The 22,165-nt window shown below is 40.1% G+C and overlaps 1 protein-coding gene and 31 non-coding genes across 36 annotated transcripts in view; 1 reads left to right on the top strand and 31 right to left on the bottom strand.

Moving 5' to 3' along the window:
- Positions 1–22,165, top strand: part of FER1L5 (fer-1 like family member 5) — a 676,118-nt gene that overhangs the window by 324,681 nt on the left and 329,272 nt on the right. The window lies entirely within an intron of this gene.
- TRNAR-CCU (transfer RNA arginine (anticodon CCU)) lies at positions 488–560 on the bottom strand. Its single transcript has one exon. It is a non-coding gene; the product is annotated as a tRNA-Arg (tRNA).
- TRNAI-UAU (transfer RNA isoleucine (anticodon UAU)) lies at positions 974–1,066 on the bottom strand. The gene is given in 2 exon segments: positions 974–1,009; positions 1,029–1,066. It is a non-coding gene; the product is annotated as a tRNA-Ile (tRNA).
- On the bottom strand, positions 1,773–1,845 carry TRNAR-CCU (transfer RNA arginine (anticodon CCU)). The gene has a single exon. It is a non-coding gene; the product is annotated as a tRNA-Arg (tRNA).
- TRNAI-UAU (transfer RNA isoleucine (anticodon UAU)) lies at positions 2,259–2,351 on the bottom strand. Its single transcript is given in 2 exon segments — positions 2,259–2,294; positions 2,314–2,351. It is a non-coding gene; the product is annotated as a tRNA-Ile (tRNA).
- TRNAR-CCU (transfer RNA arginine (anticodon CCU)) lies at positions 3,058–3,130 on the bottom strand. The gene has a single exon. It is a non-coding gene; the product is annotated as a tRNA-Arg (tRNA).
- Positions 3,544–3,636, bottom strand: TRNAI-UAU (transfer RNA isoleucine (anticodon UAU)). Its single transcript is given in 2 exon segments — positions 3,544–3,579; positions 3,599–3,636. It is a non-coding gene; the product is annotated as a tRNA-Ile (tRNA).
- Positions 4,343–4,415, bottom strand: TRNAR-CCU (transfer RNA arginine (anticodon CCU)). The gene has a single exon. It is a non-coding gene; the product is annotated as a tRNA-Arg (tRNA).
- On the bottom strand, positions 4,829–4,921 carry TRNAI-UAU (transfer RNA isoleucine (anticodon UAU)). Its single transcript is given in 2 exon segments — positions 4,829–4,864; positions 4,884–4,921. It is a non-coding gene; the product is annotated as a tRNA-Ile (tRNA).
- TRNAI-UAU (transfer RNA isoleucine (anticodon UAU)) lies at positions 6,096–6,188 on the bottom strand. Its single transcript is given in 2 exon segments — positions 6,096–6,131; positions 6,151–6,188. It is a non-coding gene; the product is annotated as a tRNA-Ile (tRNA).
- Positions 6,895–6,967, bottom strand: TRNAR-CCU (transfer RNA arginine (anticodon CCU)). Its single transcript has one exon. It is a non-coding gene; the product is annotated as a tRNA-Arg (tRNA).
- On the bottom strand, positions 7,380–7,472 carry TRNAI-UAU (transfer RNA isoleucine (anticodon UAU)). The gene is given in 2 exon segments: positions 7,380–7,415; positions 7,435–7,472. It is a non-coding gene; the product is annotated as a tRNA-Ile (tRNA).
- Positions 8,179–8,251, bottom strand: TRNAR-CCU (transfer RNA arginine (anticodon CCU)). Its single transcript has one exon. It is a non-coding gene; the product is annotated as a tRNA-Arg (tRNA).
- On the bottom strand, positions 8,665–8,757 carry TRNAI-UAU (transfer RNA isoleucine (anticodon UAU)). Its single transcript is given in 2 exon segments — positions 8,665–8,700; positions 8,720–8,757. It is a non-coding gene; the product is annotated as a tRNA-Ile (tRNA).
- Positions 9,464–9,536, bottom strand: TRNAR-CCU (transfer RNA arginine (anticodon CCU)). Its single transcript has one exon. It is a non-coding gene; the product is annotated as a tRNA-Arg (tRNA).
- Positions 9,950–10,042, bottom strand: TRNAI-UAU (transfer RNA isoleucine (anticodon UAU)). The gene is given in 2 exon segments: positions 9,950–9,985; positions 10,005–10,042. It is a non-coding gene; the product is annotated as a tRNA-Ile (tRNA).
- On the bottom strand, positions 10,749–10,821 carry TRNAR-CCU (transfer RNA arginine (anticodon CCU)). Its single transcript has one exon. It is a non-coding gene; the product is annotated as a tRNA-Arg (tRNA).
- On the bottom strand, positions 11,235–11,327 carry TRNAI-UAU (transfer RNA isoleucine (anticodon UAU)). The gene is given in 2 exon segments: positions 11,235–11,270; positions 11,290–11,327. It is a non-coding gene; the product is annotated as a tRNA-Ile (tRNA).
- TRNAI-UAU (transfer RNA isoleucine (anticodon UAU)) lies at positions 12,502–12,594 on the bottom strand. Its single transcript is given in 2 exon segments — positions 12,502–12,537; positions 12,557–12,594. It is a non-coding gene; the product is annotated as a tRNA-Ile (tRNA).
- TRNAI-UAU (transfer RNA isoleucine (anticodon UAU)) lies at positions 13,769–13,861 on the bottom strand. The gene is given in 2 exon segments: positions 13,769–13,804; positions 13,824–13,861. It is a non-coding gene; the product is annotated as a tRNA-Ile (tRNA).
- On the bottom strand, positions 15,036–15,128 carry TRNAI-UAU (transfer RNA isoleucine (anticodon UAU)). Its single transcript is given in 2 exon segments — positions 15,036–15,071; positions 15,091–15,128. It is a non-coding gene; the product is annotated as a tRNA-Ile (tRNA).
- On the bottom strand, positions 15,835–15,907 carry TRNAR-CCU (transfer RNA arginine (anticodon CCU)). Its single transcript has one exon. It is a non-coding gene; the product is annotated as a tRNA-Arg (tRNA).
- On the bottom strand, positions 16,320–16,412 carry TRNAI-UAU (transfer RNA isoleucine (anticodon UAU)). The gene is given in 2 exon segments: positions 16,320–16,355; positions 16,375–16,412. It is a non-coding gene; the product is annotated as a tRNA-Ile (tRNA).
- TRNAR-CCU (transfer RNA arginine (anticodon CCU)) lies at positions 17,120–17,192 on the bottom strand. The gene has a single exon. It is a non-coding gene; the product is annotated as a tRNA-Arg (tRNA).
- On the bottom strand, positions 17,606–17,698 carry TRNAI-UAU (transfer RNA isoleucine (anticodon UAU)). The gene is given in 2 exon segments: positions 17,606–17,641; positions 17,661–17,698. It is a non-coding gene; the product is annotated as a tRNA-Ile (tRNA).
- On the bottom strand, positions 18,405–18,477 carry TRNAR-CCU (transfer RNA arginine (anticodon CCU)). Its single transcript has one exon. It is a non-coding gene; the product is annotated as a tRNA-Arg (tRNA).
- TRNAI-UAU (transfer RNA isoleucine (anticodon UAU)) lies at positions 18,891–18,983 on the bottom strand. Its single transcript is given in 2 exon segments — positions 18,891–18,926; positions 18,946–18,983. It is a non-coding gene; the product is annotated as a tRNA-Ile (tRNA).
- TRNAR-CCU (transfer RNA arginine (anticodon CCU)) lies at positions 19,690–19,762 on the bottom strand. The gene has a single exon. It is a non-coding gene; the product is annotated as a tRNA-Arg (tRNA).
- TRNAI-UAU (transfer RNA isoleucine (anticodon UAU)) lies at positions 20,176–20,268 on the bottom strand. Its single transcript is given in 2 exon segments — positions 20,176–20,211; positions 20,231–20,268. It is a non-coding gene; the product is annotated as a tRNA-Ile (tRNA).
- On the bottom strand, positions 20,758–20,830 carry TRNAR-CCU (transfer RNA arginine (anticodon CCU)). Its single transcript has one exon. It is a non-coding gene; the product is annotated as a tRNA-Arg (tRNA).
- TRNAI-UAU (transfer RNA isoleucine (anticodon UAU)) lies at positions 21,244–21,336 on the bottom strand. Its single transcript is given in 2 exon segments — positions 21,244–21,279; positions 21,299–21,336. It is a non-coding gene; the product is annotated as a tRNA-Ile (tRNA).
- TRNAR-CCU (transfer RNA arginine (anticodon CCU)) lies at positions 22,043–22,115 on the bottom strand. Its single transcript has one exon. It is a non-coding gene; the product is annotated as a tRNA-Arg (tRNA).

Genomic DNA, 22,165 nt, shown 5'->3' with positions numbered 1-22,165 from the left:
AGTAAAACATTGTTTATTGGGTCTCTAGCATCTAAAATGTCAGTACGGTGCGTGTCCAAAGAAATAGTAAAAACAAAAATGCAACCCTTTTCTAACTCGATGGAAAGGTTTTGGAGGACCCAATGTTACCATGGTAAATGGCATGTTTTAGCTACTGCACCCACAGGAATGTTGTGGTGGATGAAGCCTTTTGGTAACACAGTTTGGCCAGTCGCAACAAGCTTAAAAACACAATCTCAAGTGGTGAAGATTAAGCAACAAACCAACTTGCACCCCAGAAATAGTAAAAACAAAAATGCAACCCTTTTCTAACTCGATGGAAAGGTTTTGGAGGACCCAATGTTACCATGGTAAATGGCATGTTTTAGCTACTGCATCTACAGGAATGTCGTGGTGGATGAAGCCTTTTGGTAACACAGTTTGGCCAGTCGCAACAAGCTTAAAAACACAATCTCAAGTGGTGAAGAATAAGCAACAAACCAACTTGCACCCCAGATGGGACTTGAACCCACAATCCCTGGCTTAGGAGGCCAGTGCCTTATCCATTAGGCCACTGGGGCTCAGTGAGACTTGCGTGTGTGCCTGATTTTTTCCGCAGTAATCAGTCATTTAAATGCTTGGAAAAAGGGAAGTTGTTTTGTGTTTTTTGCTTTCCAAATTCCTGCAGGAAATGTGCTGGTACTAATGAGAGCAAAAAATATGGGCCCTCATGCTGTATTGCAGTAAAACGGATTGCTGCAACTCTTTTACCAACGGTAAAAAGTCTTTTGCATTTGCACTTTGTTGACCGACTCATGGAGCGTTTACAATGCAGTTGAACCAATCCTGATTTGTCAACCAATGCTGATGTGTGATAAACACAGTCATTTCTATGTTGTTGTTGCTTTCTTGGTAATATGATATTAAATATTCAGGTTGCAAACGATAACCAATGAGTAATGACCTCAGAAAAGAAGAAATAAGCAAGCAAACATGCTCCAGGTGAGGCTTGAACTCACAACCTCGGCATAGCTTAACAGATACTGTCTTATAAGTACCGTGCGCTGACCGATTGCGCCACTGGAGCACTTTAAGGACACATCTTTTCCCTACGTTTCTATGTTTGGTGACCAGTTTAACTGTTAATAAATTATCTAAGCAAGGCTTGTTCATCAAAATTTAGTTACCTTTTATTTTCACAAATATATTGCATCCAACAATACAGGGAATACAGACACTTATGTACTGTGTAATACTGTATATTTAAATGTAAGGCAATATGATCTCACATGTGATCTGCGCGTGAAGTAAAACATTGTTTATTGGGTCTCTAGCATCTAAAATGTCAGTACGGTGCGTGTCCAAAGAAATAGTAAAAACAAAAATGCAACCCTTTTCTAACTCGATGGAAAGGTTTTGGAGGACCCAATGTTACCATGGTAAATGGCATGTTTTAGCTACTGCACCCACAGGAATGTTGTGGTGGATGAAGCCTTTTGGTAACACAGTTTGGCCAGTCGCAACAAGCTTAAAAACACAATCTCAAGTGGTGAAGATTAAGCAACAAACCAACTTGCACCCCAGAAATAGTAAAAACAAAAATGCAACCCTTTTCTAACTCGATGGAAAGGTTTTGGAGGACCCAATGTTACCATGGTAAATGGCATGTTTTAGCTACTGCATCTACAGGAATGTCGTGGTGGATGAAGCCTTTTGGTAACACAGTTTGGCCAGTCGCAACAAGCTTAAAAACACAATCTCAAGTGGTGAAGAATAAGCAACAAACCAACTTGCACCCCAGATGGGACTTGAACCCACAATCCCTGGCTTAGGAGGCCAGTGCCTTATCCATTAGGCCACTGGGGCTCAGTGAGACTTGCGTGTGTGCCTGATTTTTTCCGCAGTAATCAGTCATTTAAATGCTTGGAAAAAGGGAAGTTGTTTTGTGTTTTTTGCTTTCCAAATTCCTGCAGGAAATGTGCTGGTACTAATGAGAGCAAAAAATATGGGCCCTCATGCTGTATTGCAGTAAAACGGATTGCTGCAACTCTTTTACCAACGGTAAAAAGTCTTTTGCATTTGCACTTTGTTGACCGACTCATGGAGCGTTTACAATGCAGTTGAACCAATCCTGATTTGTCAACCAATGCTGATGTGTGATAAACACAGTCATTTCTATGTTGTTGTTGCTTTCTTGGTAATATGATATTAAATATTCAGGTTGCAAACGATAACCAATGAGTAATGACCTCAGAAAAGAAGAAATAAGCAAGCAAACATGCTCCAGGTGAGGCTTGAACTCACAACCTCGGCATAGCTTAACAGATACTGTCTTATAAGTACCGTGCGCTGACCGATTGCGCCACTGGAGCACTTTAAGGACACATCTTTTCCCTACGTTTCTATGTTTGGTGACCAGTTTAACTGTTAATAAATTATCTAAGCAAGGCTTGTTCATCAAAATTTAGTTACCTTTTATTTTCACAAATATATTGCATCCAACAATACAGGGAATACAGACACTTATGTACTGTGTAATACTGTATATTTAAATGTAAGGCAATATGATCTCACATGTGATCTGCGCGTGAAGTAAAACATTGTTTATTGGGTCTCTAGCATCTAAAATGTCAGTACGGTGCGTGTCCAAAGAAATAGTAAAAACAAAAATGCAACCCTTTTCTAACTCGATGGAAAGGTTTTGGAGGACCCAATGTTACCATGGTAAATGGCATGTTTTAGCTACTGCACCCACAGGAATGTTGTGGTGGATGAAGCCTTTTGGTAACACAGTTTGGCCAGTCGCAACAAGCTTAAAAACACAATCTCAAGTGGTGAAGATTAAGCAACAAACCAACTTGCACCCCAGAAATAGTAAAAACAAAAATGCAACCCTTTTCTAACTCGATGGAAAGGTTTTGGAGGACCCAATGTTACCATGGTAAATGGCATGTTTTAGCTACTGCATCTACAGGAATGTCGTGGTGGATGAAGCCTTTTGGTAACACAGTTTGGCCAGTCGCAACAAGCTTAAAAACACAATCTCAAGTGGTGAAGAATAAGCAACAAACCAACTTGCACCCCAGATGGGACTTGAACCCACAATCCCTGGCTTAGGAGGCCAGTGCCTTATCCATTAGGCCACTGGGGCTCAGTGAGACTTGCGTGTGTGCCTGATTTTTTCCGCAGTAATCAGTCATTTAAATGCTTGGAAAAAGGGAAGTTGTTTTGTGTTTTTTGCTTTCCAAATTCCTGCAGGAAATGTGCTGGTACTAATGAGAGCAAAAAATATTGGCCCTCATGCTGTATTGCAGTAAAACGGATTGCTGCAACTCTTTTACCAACGGTAAAAAGTCTTTTGCATTTGCACTTTGTTGACCGACTCATGGAGCGTTTACAATGCAGTTGAACCAATCCTGATTTGTCAACCAATGCTGATGTGTGATAAACACAGTCATTTCTATGTTGTTGTTGCTTTCTTGGTAATATGATATTAAATATTCAGGTTGCAAACGATAACCAATGAGTAATGACCTCAGAAAAGAAGAAATAAGCAAGCAAACATGCTCCAGGTGAGGCTTGAACTCACAACCTCGGCATAGCTTAACAGATACTGTCTTATAAGTACCGTGCGCTGACCGATTGCGCCACTGGAGCACTTTAAGGACACATCTTTTCCCTACGTTTCTATGTTTGGTGACCAGTTTAACTGTTAATAAATTATCTAAGCAAGGCTTGTTCATCAAAATTTAGTTACCTTTTATTTTCACAAATATATTGCATCCAACAATACAGGGAATACAGACACTTATGTACTGTGTAATACTGTATATTTAAATGTAAGGCAATATGATCTCACATGTGATCTGCGCGTGAAGTAAAACATTGTTTATTGGGTCTCTAGCATCTAAAATGTCAGTACGGTGCGTGTCCAAAGAAATAGTAAAAACAAAAATGCAACCCTTTTCTAACTCGATGGAAAGGTTTTGGAGGACCCAATGTTACCATGGTAAATGGCATGTTTTAGCTACTGCACCCACAGGAATGTTGTGGTGGATGAAGCCTTTTGGTAACACAGTTTGGCCAGTCGCAACAAGCTTAAAAACACAATCTCAAGTGGTGAAGATTAAGCAACAAACCAACTTGCACCCCAGAAATAGTAAAAACAAAAATGCAACCCTTTTCTAACTCGATGGAAAGGTTTTGGAGGACCCAATGTTACCATGGTAAATGGCATGTTTTAGCTACTGCATCTACAGGAATGTCGTGGTGGATGAAGCCTTTTGGTAACACAGTTTGGCCAGTCGCAACAAGCTTCAAAACACAATCTCAAGTGGTGAAGAATAAGCAACAAACCAACTTGCACCCCAGATGGGACTTGAACCCACAATCCCTGGCTTAGGAGGCCAGTGCCTTATCCATTAGGCCACTGGGGCTCAGTGAGACTTGCGTGTGTGCCTGATTTTTTCCGCAGTAATCAGTCATTTAAATGCTTGGAAAAAGGGAAGTTGTTTTGTGTTTTTTGCTTTCCAAATTCCTGCAGGAAATGTGCTGGTACTAATGAGAGCAAAAAATATGGGCCCTCATGCTGTATTGCAGTAAAACGGATTGCTGCAACTCTTTTACCAACGGTAAAAAGTCTTTTGCATTGGCACTTTGTTGACCGACTCATGGAGCGTTTACAATGCAGTTGAACCAATCCTGATTTGTCAACCAATGCTGATGTGTGATAAACACAGTCATTTCTATGTTGTTGTTGCTTTCTTGGTAATATGATAATAAATATTCAGGTTGCAAACGATAACCAATGAGTAATGACCTCAGAAAAGAAGAAATAAGCAAGCAAACATGCTCCAGGTGAGGCTTGAACTCACAACCTCGGCATAGCTTAACAGATACTGTCTTATAAGTACCGCGCGCTGACCGATTGCACCACTGGAGCACTTTAAAGACGCATCTTTTCCCTACGTTTCTATGTTTGGTGACCAGTTTAACTGTTAATAAATTATCTAAGCAAGGCTTGTTCATCAAAATTTAGTTACCTTTTATTTTCACAAATATATTGCACCCAACAATACAGGGAATACAGACACTTATGTACTGTGTAATACTGTATATTTAAATGTAAGGCAATATGATCTCACATGTGATCTGCGCGTGAAGTAAAACATTGTTTATTGGGTCTCTAGCATCTAAAATGTCAGTACGGTGCGTGTCCAAAGAAATAGTAAAAACAAAAATGCAACCCTTTTCTAACTCGATGGAAAGGTTTTGGAGGACCCAATGTTACCATGGTAAATGGCATGTTTTAGCTACTGCACCCACAAGAATGTCGTGGTGGATGAAGCCTTTTGGTAACACAGTTTGGCCAGTCACAACAAGCTTAAAAACACAATCTCAAGTGGTGAAGAATAAGCAACAAGCCAACTTGCACCCCAGAAATAGTAAAAACAAAAATGCAACCCTTTTTTAACTCGATGGAAAGGTTTTGGAGGACCCAATGTTACCATGGTAAATGGCATGTTTTAGCTACTGCACCTACAGGAATGTCGTGGTGAATGAAGCCTTTTGGTAACAAAGTTTGGCCAGTCGCAACAAGCTTCAAAACACAATCTCAAGTGGTGAAGAATAAGCAACAAACCAACTTGAACCCACAATCCCTGGCTTAGGAGGCCAGTGCCTTATCCATTAGGCCACTGGGGCTCAGTGAGACTTGCGTGTGTGCCTGATTTTTTCCGCAGTAATCAGTCATTTAAATGCTTGGAAAAAGGGAAGTTGTTTTGTGTTTTTTGCTTTCCAAATTCCTGCAGGAAATGTGCTGGTACTAATGAGAGCAAAAAATATGGGCCCTCATGCTGTATTGCAGTAAAACGGATTGCTGCAACTCTTTTACCAACGGTAAAAAGTCTTTTGCATTGGCACTTTGTTGACCGACTCATGGAGCGTTTACAATGCAGTTGAACCAATCCTGATTTGTCAACCAATGCTGATGTGTGATAAACACAGTCATTTCTATGTTGTTGTTGCTTTCTTGGTAATATGATATTAAATATTCAGGTTGCAAACGATAACCAATGAGTAATGACCTCAGAAAAGAAGAAATAAGCAAGCAAACATGCTCCAGGTAAGGCTTGAACTCACAACCTCGGCATAGCTTAACAGATACTGTCTTATAAGTACCGCGCGCTGACCGATTGCGCCACTGGAGCACTTTAAAGACACATCTTTTCCCTACGTTTCTATGTTTGGTGACCAGTTTAACTGTTAATAAATTATCTAAGCAAGGCTTGTTCATCAAAATTTAGTTACCTTTTATTTTCACAAATATATTGCACCCAACAATACAGGGAATACAGACACTTATGTACTGTGTAATACTGTATATTTAAATGTAAGGCAATATGATCTCACATGTGATCTGCGCGTGAAGTAAAACATTGTTTATTGGGTCTCTAGCATCTAAAATGTCAGTACGGTGCGTGTCCAAAGAAATAGTAAAAACAAAAATGCAACCCTTTTCTAACTCGATGGAAAGGTTTTGGAGGACCCAATGTTACCATGGTAAATGGCATGTTTTAGCTACTGCACCCACAAGAATGTCGTGGTGGATGAAGCCTTTTGGTAACACAGTTTGGCCAGTCACAACAAGCTTAAAAACACAATCTCAAGTGGTGAAGAATAAGCAACAAGCCAACTTGCACCCCAGAAATAGTAAAAACAAAAATGCAACCCTTTTTTAACTCGATGGAAAGGTTTTGGAGGACCCAATGTTACCATGGTAAATGGCATGTTTTAGCTACTGCACCTACAGGAATGTCGTGGTGGATGAAGCCTTTTGGTAACAAAGTTTGGCCAGTCGCAACAAGCTTCAAAACACAATCTCAAGTGGTGAAGAATAAGCAACAAACCAACTTGCACCCCAGATGGGACTTGAACCCACAATCCCTGGCTTAGGAGGCCAGTGCCTTATCCATTAGGCCACTGGGGCTCAGTGAGACTTGCGTGTGTGCCTGATTTTTTCCGCAGTAATCAGTCATTTAAATGCTTGGAAAAAGGGAAGTTGTTTTGTGTTTTTTGCTTTCCAAATTCCTGCAGGAAATGTGCTGGTACTAATGAGAGCAAAAAATATGGGTCTCATGCTGTATTGCAGTAAAACGGATTGCTGCAACTCTTTTACCAACGGTAAAAAGTCTTTTGCATTGGCACTTTGTTGACCGACTCATGGAGCGTTTACAATGCAGTTGAACCAATCCTGATTTGTCAACCAATGCTGATGTGTGATAAACACAGTCATTTCTATGTTGTTGTTGCTTTCTTGGTAATATGATATTAAATATTCAGGTTGCAAACGATAACCAATGAGTAATGACCTCAGAAAAGAAAAAATAAGCAAGCAAACATGCTCCAGGTGACGCTTGAACTCACAACCTCGGCATAGCTTAACAGATACTGTCTTATAAGTACCGCGCGCTGACCGATTGCACCACTGGAGCACTTTAAAGACACATCTTTTCCCTACGTTTCTATGTTTGGTGACCAGTTTAACTGTTAATAAATTATCTAAGCAAGGCTTGTTCATCAAAATTTAGTTACCTTTTATTTTCACAAATATATTGCACCCAACAATACAGGAAATACAGACACTTATGTACTGTGTAATACTGTATATTTAAATGTAAGGCAATATGATCTCACATGTGATCTGCGCGTGAAGTAAAACATTGTTTATTGGGTCTCTAGCATCTAAAATGTCAGTACGGTGCGTGTCCAAAGAAATAGTAAAAACAAAAATGCAACCCTTTTCTAACTCGATGGAAAGGTTTTGGAGGACCCAATGTTACCATGGTAAATGGCATGTTTTAGCTACTGCACCCACAGGAATGTTGTGGTGGATGAAGCCTTTTGGTAACACAGTTTGGCCAGTCGCAACAAGCTTAAAAACACAATCTCAAGTGGTGAAGATTAAGCAACAAACCAACTTGCACCCCAGAAATAGTAAAAACAAAAATGCAACCCTTTTCTAACTCGATGGAAAGGTTTTGGAGGACCCAATGTTACCATGGTAAATGGCATGTTTTAGCTACTGCATCTACAGGAATGTCGTGGTGGATGAAGCCTTTTGGTAACACAGTTTGGCCAGTCGCAACAAGCTTAAAAACACAATCTCAAGTGGTGAAGAATAAGCAACAAACCAACTTGCACCCCAGATGGGACTTGAACCCACAATCCCTGGCTTAGGAGGCCAGTGCCTTATCCATTAGGCCACTGGGGCTCAGTGAGACTTGCGTGTGTGCCTGATTTTTTCCGCAGTAATCAGTCATTTAAATGCTTGGAAAAAGGGAAGTTGTTTTGTGTTTTTTGCTTTCCAAATTCCTGCAGGAAATGTGCTGGTACTAATGAGAGCAAAAAATATGGGCCCTCATGCTGTATTGCAGTAAAACGGATTGCTGCAACTCTTTTACCAACGGTAAAAAGTCTTTTGCATTTGCACTTTGTTGACCGACTCATGGAGCGTTTACAATGCAGTTGAACCAATCCTGATTTGTCAACCAATGCTGATGTGTGATAAACACAGTCATTTCTATGTTGTTGTTGCTTTCTTGGTAATATGATATTAAATATTCAGGTTGCAAACGATAACCAATGAGTAATGACCTCAGAAAAGAAGAAATAAGCAAGCAAACATGCTCCAGGTGAGGCTTGAACTCACAACCTCGGCATAGCTTAACAGATACTGTCTTATAAGTACCGTGCGCTGACCGATTGCGCCACTGGAGCACTTTAAGGACACATCTTTTCCCTACGTTTCTATGTTTGGTGACCAGTTTAACTGTTAATAAATTATCTAAGCAAGGCTTGTTCATCAAAATTTAGTTACCTTTTATTTTCACAAATATATTGCATCCAACAATACAGGGAATACAGACACTTATGTACTGTGTAATACTGTATATTTAAATGTAAGGCAATATGATCTCACATGTGATCTGCGCGTGAAGTAAAACATTGTTTATTGGGTCTCTAGCATCTAAAATGTCAGTACGGTGCGTGTCCAAAGAAATAGTAAAAACAAAAATGCAACCCTTTTCTAACTCGATGGAAAGGTTTTGGAGGACCCAATGTTACCATGGTAAATGGCATGTTTTAGCTACTGCACCCACAGGAATGTTGTGGTGGATGAAGCCTTTTGGTAACACAGTTTGGCCAGTCGCAACAAGCTTAAAAACACAATCTCAAGTGGTGAAGATTAAGCAACAAACCAACTTGCACCCCAGAAATAGTAAAAACAAAAATGCAACCCTTTTCTAACTCGATGGAAAGGTTTTGGAGGACCCAATGTTACCATGGTAAATGGCATGTTTTAGCTACTGCATCTACAGGAATGTCGTGGTGGATGAAGCCTTTTGGTAACACAGTTTGGCCAGTCGCAACAAGCTTAAAAACACAATCTCAAGTGGTGAAGAATAAGCAACAAACCAACTTGCACCCCAGATGGGACTTGAACCCACAATCCCTGGCTTAGGAGGCCAGTGCCTTATCCATTAGGCCACTGGGGCTCAGTGAGACTTGCGTGTGTGCCTGATTTTTTCCGCAGTAATCAGTCATTTAAATGCTTGGAAAAAGGGAAGTTGTTTTGTGTTTTTTGCTTTCCAAATTCCTGCAGGAAATGTGCTGGTACTAATGAGAGCAAAAAATATTGGCCCTCATGCTGTATTGCAGTAAAACGGATTGCTGCAACTCTTTTACCAACGGTAAAAAGTCTTTTGCATTTGCACTTTGTTGACCGACTCATGGAGCGTTTACAATGCAGTTGAACCAATCCTGATTTGTCAACCAATGCTGATGTGTGATAAACACAGTCATTTCTATGTTGTTGTTGCTTTCTTGGTAATATGATATTAAATATTCAGGTTGCAAACGATAACCAATGAGTAATGACCTCAGAAAAGAAGAAATAAGCAAGCAAACATGCTCCAGGTGAGGCTTGAACTCACAACCTCGGCATAGCTTAACAGATACTGTCTTATAAGTACCGTGCGCTGACCGATTGCGCCACTGGAGCACTTTAAGGACACATCTTTTCCCTACGTTTCTATGTTTGGTGACCAGTTTAACTGTTAATAAATTATCTAAGCAAGGCTTGTTCATCAAAATTTAGTTACCTTTTATTTTCACAAATATATTGCATCCAACAATACAGGGAATACAGACACTTATGTACTGTGTAATACTGTATATTTAAATGTAAGGCAATATGATCTCACATGTGATCTGCGCGTGAAGTAAAACATTGTTTATTGGGTCTCTAGCATCTAAAATGTCAGTACGGTGCGTGTCCAAAGAAATAGTAAAAACAAAAATGCAACCCTTTTCTAACTCGATGGAAAGGTTTTGGAGGACCCAATGTTACCATGGTAAATGGCATGTTTTAGCTACTGCACCCACAGGAATGTTGTGGTGGATGAAGCCTTTTGGTAACACAGTTTGGCCAGTCGCAACAAGCTTAAAAACACAATCTCAAGTGGTGAAGATTAAGCAACAAACCAACTTGCACCCCAGAAATAGTAAAAACAAAAATGCAACCCTTTTCTAACTCGATGGAAAGGTTTTGGAGGACCCAATGTTACCATGGTAAATGGCATGTTTTAGCTACTGCATCTACAGGAATGTCGTGGTGGATGAAGCCTTTTGGTAACACAGTTTGGCCAGTCGCAACAAGCTTCAAAACACAATCTCAAGTGGTGAAGAATAAGCAACAAACCAACTTGCACCCCAGATGGGACTTGAACCCACAATCCCTGGCTTAGGAGGCCAGTGCCTTATCCATTAGGCCACTGGGGCTCAGTGAGACTTGCGTGTGTGCCTGATTTTTTCCGCAGTAATCAGTCATTTAAATGCTTGGAAAAAGGGAAGTTGTTTTGTGTTTTTTGCTTTCCAAATTCCTGCAGGAAATGTGCTGGTACTAATGAGAGCAAAAAATATGGGCCCTCATGCTGTATTGCAGTAAAACGGATTGCTGCAACTCTTTTACCAACGGTAAAAAGTCTTTTGCATTGGCACTTTGTTGACCGACTCATGGAGCGTTTACAATGCAGTTGAACCAATCCTGATTTGTCAACCAATGCTGATGTGTGATAAACACAGTCATTTCTATGTTGTTGTTGCTTTCTTGGTAATATGATAATAAATATTCAGGTTGCAAACGATAACCAATGAGTAATGACCTCAGAAAAGAAGAAATAAGCAAGCAAACATGCTCCAGGTGAGGCTTGAACTCACAACCTCGGCATAGCTTAACAGATACTGTCTTATAAGTACCGCGCGCTGACCGATTGCACCACTGGAGCACTTTAAAGACGCATCTTTTCCCTACGTTTCTATGTTTGGTGACCAGTTTAACTGTTAATAAATTATCTAAGCAAGGCTTGTTCATCAAAATTTAGTTACCTTTTATTTTCACAAATATATTGCACCCAACAATACAGGGAATACAGACACTTATGTACTGTGTAATACTGTATATTTAAATGTAAGGCAATATGATCTCACATGTGATCTGCGCGTGAAGTAAAACATTGTTTATTGGGTCTCTAGCATCTAAAATGTCAGTACGGTGCGTGTCCAAAGAAATAGTAAAAACAAAAATGCAACCCTTTTCTAACTCGATGGAAAGGTTTTGGAGGACCCAATGTTACCATGGTAAATGGCATGTTTTAGCTACTGCACCCACAAGAATGTCGTGGTGGATGAAGCCTTTTGGTAACACAGTTTGGCCAGTCACAACAAGCTTAAAAACACAATCTCAAGTGGTGAAGAATAAGCAACAAGCCAACTTGCACCCCAGAAATAGTAAAAACAAAAATGCAACCCTTTTTTAACTCGATGGAAAGGTTTTGGAGGACCCAATGTTACCATGGTAAATGGCATGTTTTAGCTACTGCACCTACAGGAATGTCGTGGTGAATGAAGCCTTTTGGTAACAAAGTTTGGCCAGTCGCAACAAGCTTCAAAACACAATCTCAAGTGGTGAAGAATAAGCAACAAACCAACTTGAACCCACAATCCCTGGCTTAGGAGGCCAGTGCCTTATCCATTAGGCCACTGGGGCTCAGTGAGACTTGCGTGTGTGCCTGATTTTTTCCGCAGTAATCAGTCATTTAAATGCTTGGAAAAAGGGAAGTTGTTTTGTGTTTTTTGCTTTCCAAATTCCTGCAGGAAATGTGCTGGTACTAATGAGAGCAAAAAATATGGGCCCTCATGCTGTATTGCAGTAAAACGGATTGCTGCAACTCTTTTACCAACGGTAAAAAGTCTTTTGCATTGGCACTTTGTTGACCGACTCATGGAGCGTTTACAATGCAGTTGAACCAATCCTGATTTGTCAACCAATGCTGATGTGTGATAAACACAGTCATTTCTATGTTGTTGTTGCTTTCTTGGTAATATGATATTAAATATTCAGGTTGCAAACGATAACCAATGAGTAATGACCTCAGAAAAGAAGAAATAAGCAAGCAAACATGCTCCAGGTAAGGCTTGAACTCACAACCTCGGCATAGCTTAACAGATACTGTCTTATAAGTACCGCGCGCTGACCGATTGCGCCACTGGAGCACTTTAAAGACACATCTTTTCCCTACGTTTCTATGTTTGGTGACCAGTTTAACTGTTAATAAATTATCTAAGCAAGGCTTGTTCATCAAAATTTAGTTACCTTTTATTTTCACAAATATATTGCACCCAACAATACAGGGAATACAGACACTTATGTACTGTGTAATACTGTATATTTAAATGTAAGGCAATATGATCTCACATGTGATCTGCGCGTGAAGTAAAACATTGTTTATTGGGTCTCTAGCATCTAAAATGTCAGTACGGTGCGTGTCCAAAGAAATAGTAAAAACAAAAATGCAACCCTTTTCTAACTCGATGGAAAGGTTTTGGAGGACCCAATGTTACCATGGTAAATGGCATGTTTTAGCTACTGCACCCACAAGAATGTCGTGGTGGATGAAGCCTTTTGGTAACACAGTTTGGCCAGTCACAACAAGCTTAAAAACACAATCTCAAGTGGTGAAGAATAAGCAACAAGCCAACTTGCACCCCAGAAATAGTAAAAACAAAAATGCAACCCTTTTTTAACTCGATGGAAAGGTTTTGGAGGACCCAATGTTACCATGGTAAATGGCATGTTTTAGCTACTGCACCTACAGGAATGTCGTGGTGAATGAAGCCTTTTGGTAACAAAGTTTGGCCAGTCGCAACAAGCTTCAAAACACAATCTCAAGTGGTGAAGAATAAGCAACAAACCAACTTGAACCCACAATCCCTGGCTTAGGAGGCCAGTGCCTTATCCATTAGGCCACTGGGGCTCAGTGAGACTTGCGTGTGTGCCTGATTTTTTCCGCAGTAATCAGTCATTTAAATGCTTGGAAAAAGGGAAGTTGTTTTGTGTTTTTTGCTTTCCAAATTCCTGCAGGAAATGTGCTGGTACTAATGAGAGCAAAAAATATGGGCCCTCATGCTGTATTGCAGTAAAACGGATTGCTGCAACTCTTTTACCAACGGTAAAAAGTCTTTTGCATTGGCACTTTGTTGACCGACTCATGGAGCGTTTACAATGCAGTTGAACCAATCCTGATTTGTCAACCAATGCTGATGTGTGATAAACACAGTCATTTCTATGTTGTTGTTGCTTTCTTGGTAATATGATATTAAATATTCAGGTTGCAAACGATAACCAATGAGTAATGACCTCAGAAAAGAAGAAATAAGCAAGCAAACATGCTCCAGGTAAGGCTTGAACTCACAACCTCGGCATAGCTTAACAGATACTGTCTTATAAGTACCGCGCGCTGACCGATTGCGCCACTGGAGCACTTTAAAGACACATCTTTTCCCTACGTTTCTATGTTTGGTGACCAGTTTAACTGTTAATAAATTATCTAAGCAAGGCTTGTTCATCAAAATTTAGTTACCTTTTATTTTCACAAATATATTGCACCCAACAATACAGGGAATACAGACACTTATGTACTGTGTAATACTGTATATTTAAATGTAAGGCAATATGATCTCACATGTGATCTGCGCGTGAAGTAAAACATTGTTTATTGGGTCTCTAGCATCTAAAATGTCAGTACGGTGCGTGTCCAAAGAAATAGTAAAAACAAAAATGCAACCCTTTTCTAACTCGATGGAAAGGTTTTGGAGGACCCAATGTTACCATGGTAAATGGCATGTTTTAGCTACTGCACCCACAAGAATGTCGTGGTGGATGAAGCCTTTTGGTAACACAGTTTGGCCAGTCACAACAAGCTTAAAAACACAATCTCAAGTGGTGAAGAATAAGCAACAAGCCAACTTGCACCCCAGAAATAGTAAAAACAAAAATGCAACCCTTTTTTAACTCGATGGAAAGGTTTTGGAGGACCCAATGTTACCATGGTAAATGGCATGTTTTAGCTACTGCACCTACAGGAATGTCGTGGTGAATGAAGCCTTTTGGTAACAAAGTTTGGCCAGTCGCAACAAGCTTCAAAACACAATCTCAAGTGGTGAAGAATAAGCAACAAACCAACTTGAACCCACAATCCCTGGCTTAGGAGGCCAGTGCCTTATCCATTAGGCCACTGGGGCTCAGTGAGACTTGCGTGTGTGCCTGATTTTTTCCGCAGTAATCAGTCATTTAAATGCTTGGAAAAAGGGAAGTTGTTTTGTGTTTTTTGCTTTCCAAATTCCTGCAGGAAATGTGCTGGTACTAATGAGAGCAAAAAATATGGGCCCTCATGCTGTATTGTAGTAAAACGGATTGCTGCAACTCTTTTACCAACGGTAAAAAGTCTTTTGCATTGGCACTTTGTTGACCGACTCATGGAGCGTTTACAATGCAGTTGAACCAATCCTGATTTGTCAACCAATGCTGATGTGTGATAAACACAGTCATTTCTATGTTGTTGTTGCTTTCTTGGTAATATGATATTAAATATTCAGGTTGCAAACGATAACCAATGAGTAATGACCTCAGAAAAGAAGAAATAAGCAAGCAAACATGCTCCAGGTGAGGCTTGAACTCACAACCTCGGCATAGCTTAACAGATACTGTCTTATAAGTACCGCGCGCTGACCGATTGCGCCACTGGAGCACTTTAAAGACACATCTTTTCCCTACGTTTCTATGTTTGGTGACCAGTTTAACTGTTAATAAATTATCTAAGCAAGGCTTGTTCATCAAAATTTAGTTACCTTTTATTTTCACAAATATATTGCACCCAACAATACAGGAAATACAGACACTTATGTACTGTGTAATACTGTATATTTAAATGTAAGGCAATATGATCTCACATGTGATCTGCGCGTGAAGTAAAACATTGTTTATTGGGTCTCTAGCATCTAAAATGTCAGTACGGTGCGTGTCCAAAGAAATAGTAAAAACAAAAATGCAACCCTTTTCTAACTCGATGGAAAGGTTTTGGAGGACCCAATGTTACCATGGTAAATGGCATGTTTTAGCTACTGCACCCACAGGAATGTCGTGGTGGATGAAGCCTTTTGGTAACACAGTTTGGCCAGTCACAACAAGCTTAAAAACACAATCTCAAGTGGTGAAGAATAAGCAACAAGCCAACTTGCACCCCAGAAATAGTAAAAACAAAAATGCAACCCTTTTTTAACTCGATGGAAAGGTTTTGGAGGACCCAATGTTACCATGGTAAATGGCATGTTTTAGCTACTGCACCTACAGGAATGTCGTGGTGGATGAAGCCTTTTGGTAACAAAGTTTGGCCAGTCGCAACAAGCTTCAAAACACAATCTCAAGTGGTGAAGAATAAGCAACAAACCAACTTGCACCCCAGATGGGACTTGAACCCACAATCCCTGGCTTAGGAGGCCAGTGCCTTATCCATTAGGCCACTGGGGCTCAGTGAGACTTGCGTGTGTGCCTGATTTTTTCCGCAGTAATCAGTCATTTAAATGCTTGGAAAAAGGGAAGTTGTTTTGTGTTTTTTGCTTTCCAAATTCCTGCAGGAAATGTGCTGGTACTAATGAGAGCAAAAAATATGGGTCTCATGCTGTATTGCAGTAAAACGGATTGCTGCAACTCTTTTACCAACGGTAAAAAGTCTTTTGCATTGGCACTTTGTTGACCGACTCATGGAGCGTTTACAATGCAGTTGAACCAATCCTGATTTGTCAACCAATGCTGATGTGTGATAAACACAGTCATTTCTATGTTGTTGTTGCTTTCTTGGTAATATGATATTAAATATTCAGGTTGCAAACGATAACCAATGAGTAATGACCTCAGAAAAGAAGAAATAAGCAAGCAAACATGCTCCAGGTGAGGCTTGAACTCACAACCTCGGCATAGCTTAACAGATACTGTCTTATAAGTACCGCGCGCTGACCGATTGCGCCACTGGAGCACTTTAAAGACACATTTTTTTCCCTACGTTTCTATGTTTGGTGACCAGTTTAACTGTTAATAAATTATCTAAGCAAGGCTTGTTCATCAAAATTTAGTTACCTTTTATTTTCACAAATATATTGCATCCAACAATACAGGGAATACAGACACTTATGTACTGTGTAATACTGTATATTTAAATGTAAGGCAATATGATCTCACATGTGATCTGCGCTTGAAGTAAAACATTGTTTATTGGGTCTCTAGCATCTAAAATGTCAGTACGGTGCGTGTCCAAAGAAATAGTAAAAACAAAAATGCAACCCTTTTCTAACTCGATGGAAAGGTTTTGGAGGACCCAATGTTACCATGGTAAATGGCATGTTTTAGCTACTGCACCCACAGGAATGTCGTGGTGGATGAAGCCTTTTGGTAACACAGTTTGGCCAGTCACAACAAGCTTAAAAACACAATCTCAAGTGGTGAAGAATAAGCAACAAGCCAACTTGCACCCCAGAAATAGTAAAAACAAAAATGCAACCCTTTTTTAACTCGATGGAAAGGTTTTGGAGGACCCAATGTTACCATGGTAAATGGCATGTTTTAGCTACTGCACCTACAGGAATGTCGTGGTGGATGAAGCCTTTTGGTAACACAGTTTGGCCAGTCGCAACAAGCTTAAAAACACAATCTCAAGTGGTGAAGAATAAGCAACAAACCAACTTGCACCCCAGATGGGACTTGAACCCACAATCCCTGGCTTAGGAGGCCAGTGCCTTATCCATTAGGCCACTGGGGCTCAGTGAGACTTTTGTGTGTGCCTGATTTTTTCCGCAGTAATCAGTCATTTAAATGTTTGGAAAAAGGGAAGTTGTTTTGTGTTTTTTGCTTTCCAAATTCCTGCAGGAAATGTGCTGGTACTAATGAGAGCAAAAAATATGGGCCCTCATGCTGTATTGCAGTAAAACGGATTGCTGCAACTCTTTTACCAACGGTAAAAAGTCTTTTGCATTGGCACTTTGTTGACCGACTCATAGAGCGTTTACAATGCAGTTGAACCAATCCTGATTTGTCAACCAATGCTAATGTGTGATAAACACAGTCATTTCTATGTTGTTGTTGCTTTCTTGGTAATATGATATTAAATATTCAGGTTGCAAACGATAACCAATGAGTAATGACCTCAGAAAAGAAAAAATAAGCAAGCAAACATGCTCCAGGTGAGGCTTGAACTCACAACCTCGGCATAGCTTAACAGATACTGTCTTATAAGTACCGCGCGCTGAACGATTGCGCCACTGGAGCACTTTAAAGACACATCTTTTCCCTACGTTTCTATGTTTGGTGACCAGTTTAAGTGTTAATAAATTATCTAAGCAAGGCTTGTTCATCAAAATTTAGTTACCTTTTATTTTCACAAATATATTGCACCCAACAATACAGGGAATACAGACACTTATGTACTGTGTAATACTGTATATTTAAATGTAAGGCAATATGATCTCACATGTGATCTGCGCGTGAAGTAAAACATTGTTTATTGGGTCTCTAGCATCTAAAATGTCAGTACGGTGCGTGTCCAAAGAAATAGTAAAAACAAAAATGCAACCCTTTTCTAACTCGATGGAAAGGTTTTGGAGGACCCAATGTTACCATGGTAAATGGCATGTTTTAGCTACTGCACCCACAGGAATGTTGTGGTGGATGAAGCCTTTTGGTAACACAGTTTGGCCAGTCGCAACAAGCTTAAAAACACAATCTCAAGTGGTGAAGATTAAGCAACAAACCAACTTGCACCCCAGAAATAGTAAAAACAAAAATGCAACCCTTTTCTAACTCGATGGAAAGGTTTTGGAGGACCCAATGTTACCATGGTAAATGGCATGTTTTAGCTACTGCATCTACAGGAATGTCGTGGTGGATGAAGCCTTTTGGTAACACAGTTTGGCCAGTCGCAACAAGCTTAAAAACACAATCTCAAGTGGTGAAGAATAAGCAACAAACCAACTTGCACCCCAGATGGGACTTGAACCCACAATCCCTGGCTTAGGAGGCCAGTGCCTTATCCATTAGGCCACTGGGGCTCAGTGAGACTTGCGTGTGTGCCTGATTTTTTCCGCAGTAATCAGTCATTTAAATGCTTGGAAAAAGGGAAGTTGTTTTGTGTTTTTTGCTTTCCAAATTCCTGCAGGAAATGTGCTGGTACTAATGAGAGCAAAAAATATGGGCCCTCATGCTGTATTGCAGTAAAACGGATTGCTGCAACTCTTTTACCAACGGTAAAAAGTCTTTTGCATTTGCACTTTGTTGACCGACTCATGGAGCGTTTACAATGCAGTTGAACCAATCCTGATTTGTCAACCAATGCTGATGTGTGATAAACACAGTCATTTCTATGTTGTTGTTGCTTTCTTGGTAATATGATATTAAATATTCAGGTTGCAAACGATAACCAATGAGTAATGACCTCAGAAAAGAAGAAATAAGCAAGCAAACATGCTCCAGGTGAGGCTTGAACTCACAACCTCGGCATAGCTTAACAGATACTGTCTTATAAGTACCGTGCGCTGACCGATTGCGCCACTGGAGCACTTTAAGGACACATCTTTTCCCTACGTTTCTATGTTTGGTGACCAGTTTAACTGTTAATAAATTATCTAAGCAAGGCTTGTTCATCAAAATTTAGTTACCTTTTATTTTCACAAATATATTGCATCCAACAATACAGGGAATACAGACACTTATGTACTGTGTAATACTGTATATTTAAATGTAAGGCAATATGATCTCACATGTGATCTGCGCGTGAAGTAAAACATTGTTTATTGGGTCTCTAGCATCTAAAATGTCAGTACGGTGCGTGTCCAAAGAAATAGTAAAAACAAAAATGCAACCCTTTTCTAACTCGATGGAAAGGTTTTGGAGGACCCAATGTTACCATGGTAAATGGCATGTTTTAGCTACTGCACCCACAGGAATGTTGTGGTGGATGAAGCCTTTTGGTAACACAGTTTGGCCAGTCGCAACAAGCTTAAAAACACAATCTCAAGTGGTGAAGATTAAGCAACAAACCAACTTGCACCCCAGAAATAGTAAAAACAAAAATGCAACCCTTTTCTAACTCGATGGAAAGGTTTTGGAGGACCCAATGTTACCATGGTAAATGGCATGTTTTAGCTACTGCATCTACAGGAATGTCGTGGTGGATGAAGCCTTTTGGTAACACAGTTTGGCCAGTCGCAACAAGCTTAAAAACACAATCTCAAGTGGTGAAGAATAAGCAACAAACCAACTTGCACCCCAGATGGGACTTGAACCCACAATCCCTGGCTTAGGAGGCCAGTGCCTTATCCATTAGGCCACTGGGGCTCAGTGAGACTTGCGTGTGTGCCTGATTTTTTCCGCAGTAATCAGTCATTTAAATGCTTGGAAAAAGGGAAGTTGTTTTGTGTTTTTTGCTTTCCAAATTCCTGCAGGAAATGTGCTGGTACTAATGAGAGCAAAAAATATGGGCCCTCATGCTGTATTGCAGTAAAACGGATTGCTGCAACTCTTTTACCAACGGTAAAAAGTCTTTTGCATTTGCACTTTGTTGACCGACTCATGGAGCGTTTACAATGCAGTTGAACCAATCCTGATTTGTCAACCAATGCTGATGTGTGATAAACACAGTCATTTCTATGTTGTTGTTGCTTTCTTGGTAATATGATATTAAATATTCAGGTTGCAAACGATAACCAATGAGTAATGACCTCAGAAAAGAAGAAATAAGCAAGCAAACATGCTCCAGGTGAGGCTTGAACTCACAACCTCGGCATAGCTTAACAGATACTGTCTTATAAGTACCGTGCGCTGACCGATTGCGCCACTGGAGCACTTTAAGGACACATCTTTTCCCTACGTTTCTATGTTTGGTGACCAGTTTAACTGTTAATAAATTATCTAAGCAAGGCTTGTTCATCAAAATTTAGTTACCTTTTATTTTCACAAATATATTGCATCCAACAATACAGGGAATACAGACACTTATGTACTGTGTAATACTGTATATTTAAATGTAAGGCAATATGATCTCACATGTGATCTGCGCGTGAAGTAAAACATTGTTTATTGGGTCTCTAGCATCTAAAATGTCAGTACGGTGCGTGTCCAAAGAAATAGTAAAAACAAAAATGCAACCCTTTTCTAACTCGATGGAAAGGTTTTGGAGGACCCAATGTTACCATGGTAAATGGCATGTTTTAGCTACTGCACCTACAGGAATGTCGTGGTGGATGAAGCCTTTTGGTAACAAAGTTTGGCCAGTCGCAACAAGCTTCAAAACACAATCTCAAGTGGTGAAGAATAAGCAACAAACCAACTTGCACCCCAGATGGGACTTGAACCCACAATCCCTGGCTTAGGAGGCCAGTGCCTTATCCATTAGGCCACTGGGGCTCAGTGAGACTTGCGTGTGTGCCTGATTTTTTCCGCAGTAATCAGTCATTTAAATGCTTGGAAAAAGGGAAGTTGTTTTGTGTTTTTTGCTTTCCAAATTCCTGCAGGAAATGTGCTGGTACTAATGAGAGCAAAAAATATGGGCCCTCATGCTGTATTGCAGTAAAACGGATTGCTGCAACTCTTTTACCAACGGTAAAAAGTCTTTTGCATTGGCACTTTGTTGACCGACTCATGGAGCGTTTACAATGCAGTTGAACCAATCCTGATTTGTCAACCAATGCTGATGTGTGATAAACACAGTCATTTCTATGTTGTTGTTGCTTTCTTGGTAATATGATATTAAATATTCAGGTTGCAAACGATAACCAATGAGTAATGACCTCAGAAAAGAAAAAATAAGCAAGCAAACATGCTCCAGGTGAGGCTTGAACTCACAACCTCGGCATAGCTTAACAGATACTGTCTTATAAGTACCGCGCGCTGAACGATTGCGCCACTGGAGCACTTTAAAGACACATCTTTTCCCTACGTTTCTATGTTTGGTGACCAGTTTAAGTGTTAATAAATTATCTAAGCAAGGCTTGTTCATCAAAATTTAGTTACCTTTTATTTTCACAAATATATTGCACCCAACAATACAGGGAATACAGACACTTATGTACTGTGTAATACTGTATATTTAAATGTAAGGCAATATGATCTCACATGTGATCTGCGCGTGAAGTAAAACATTGTTTATTGGGTCTCTAGCATCTAAAATGTCAGTACGGTGCGTGTCCAAAGAAATAGTAAAAACAAAAATGCAACCCTTTTCTAACTCGATGGAAAGGTTTTGGAGGACCCAATGTTACCATGGTAAATGGCATGTTTTAGCTACTGCACCCACAGGAATGTTGTGGTGGATGAAGCCTTTTGGTAACACAGTTTGGCCAGTCGCAACAAGCTTAAAAACACAATCTCAAGTGGTGAAGATTAAGCAACAAACCAACTTGCACCCCAGAAATAGTAAAAACAAAAATGCAACCCTTTTCTAACTCGATGGAAAGGTTTTGGAGGACCCAATGTTACCATGGTAAATGGCATGTTTTAGCTACTGCATCTACAGGAATGTCGTGGTGGATGAAGCCTTTTGGTAACACAGTTTGGCCAGTTGCAACAAGCTTAAAAACACAATCTCAAGTGGTGAAGAATAAGCAACAAACCAACTTGCACCCCAGATGGGACTTGAACCCACAATCCCTGGCTTAGGAGGCCAGTGCCTTATCCATTAGGCCACTGGGGCTCAGTGAGACTTGCGTGTGTGCCTGATTTTTTCCGCAGTAATCAGTCATT

The sequence above is a fragment of the Mixophyes fleayi genome, chromosome 4 (genome assembly GCF_038048845.1).
Source record: "Mixophyes fleayi isolate aMixFle1 chromosome 4, aMixFle1.hap1, whole genome shotgun sequence".
In the NCBI taxonomy this organism is placed as follows: Eukaryota; Metazoa; Chordata; class Amphibia; order Anura; family Limnodynastidae; genus Mixophyes; species Mixophyes fleayi.
This window is presented reverse-complemented; position numbering and strand designations above follow the sequence as displayed.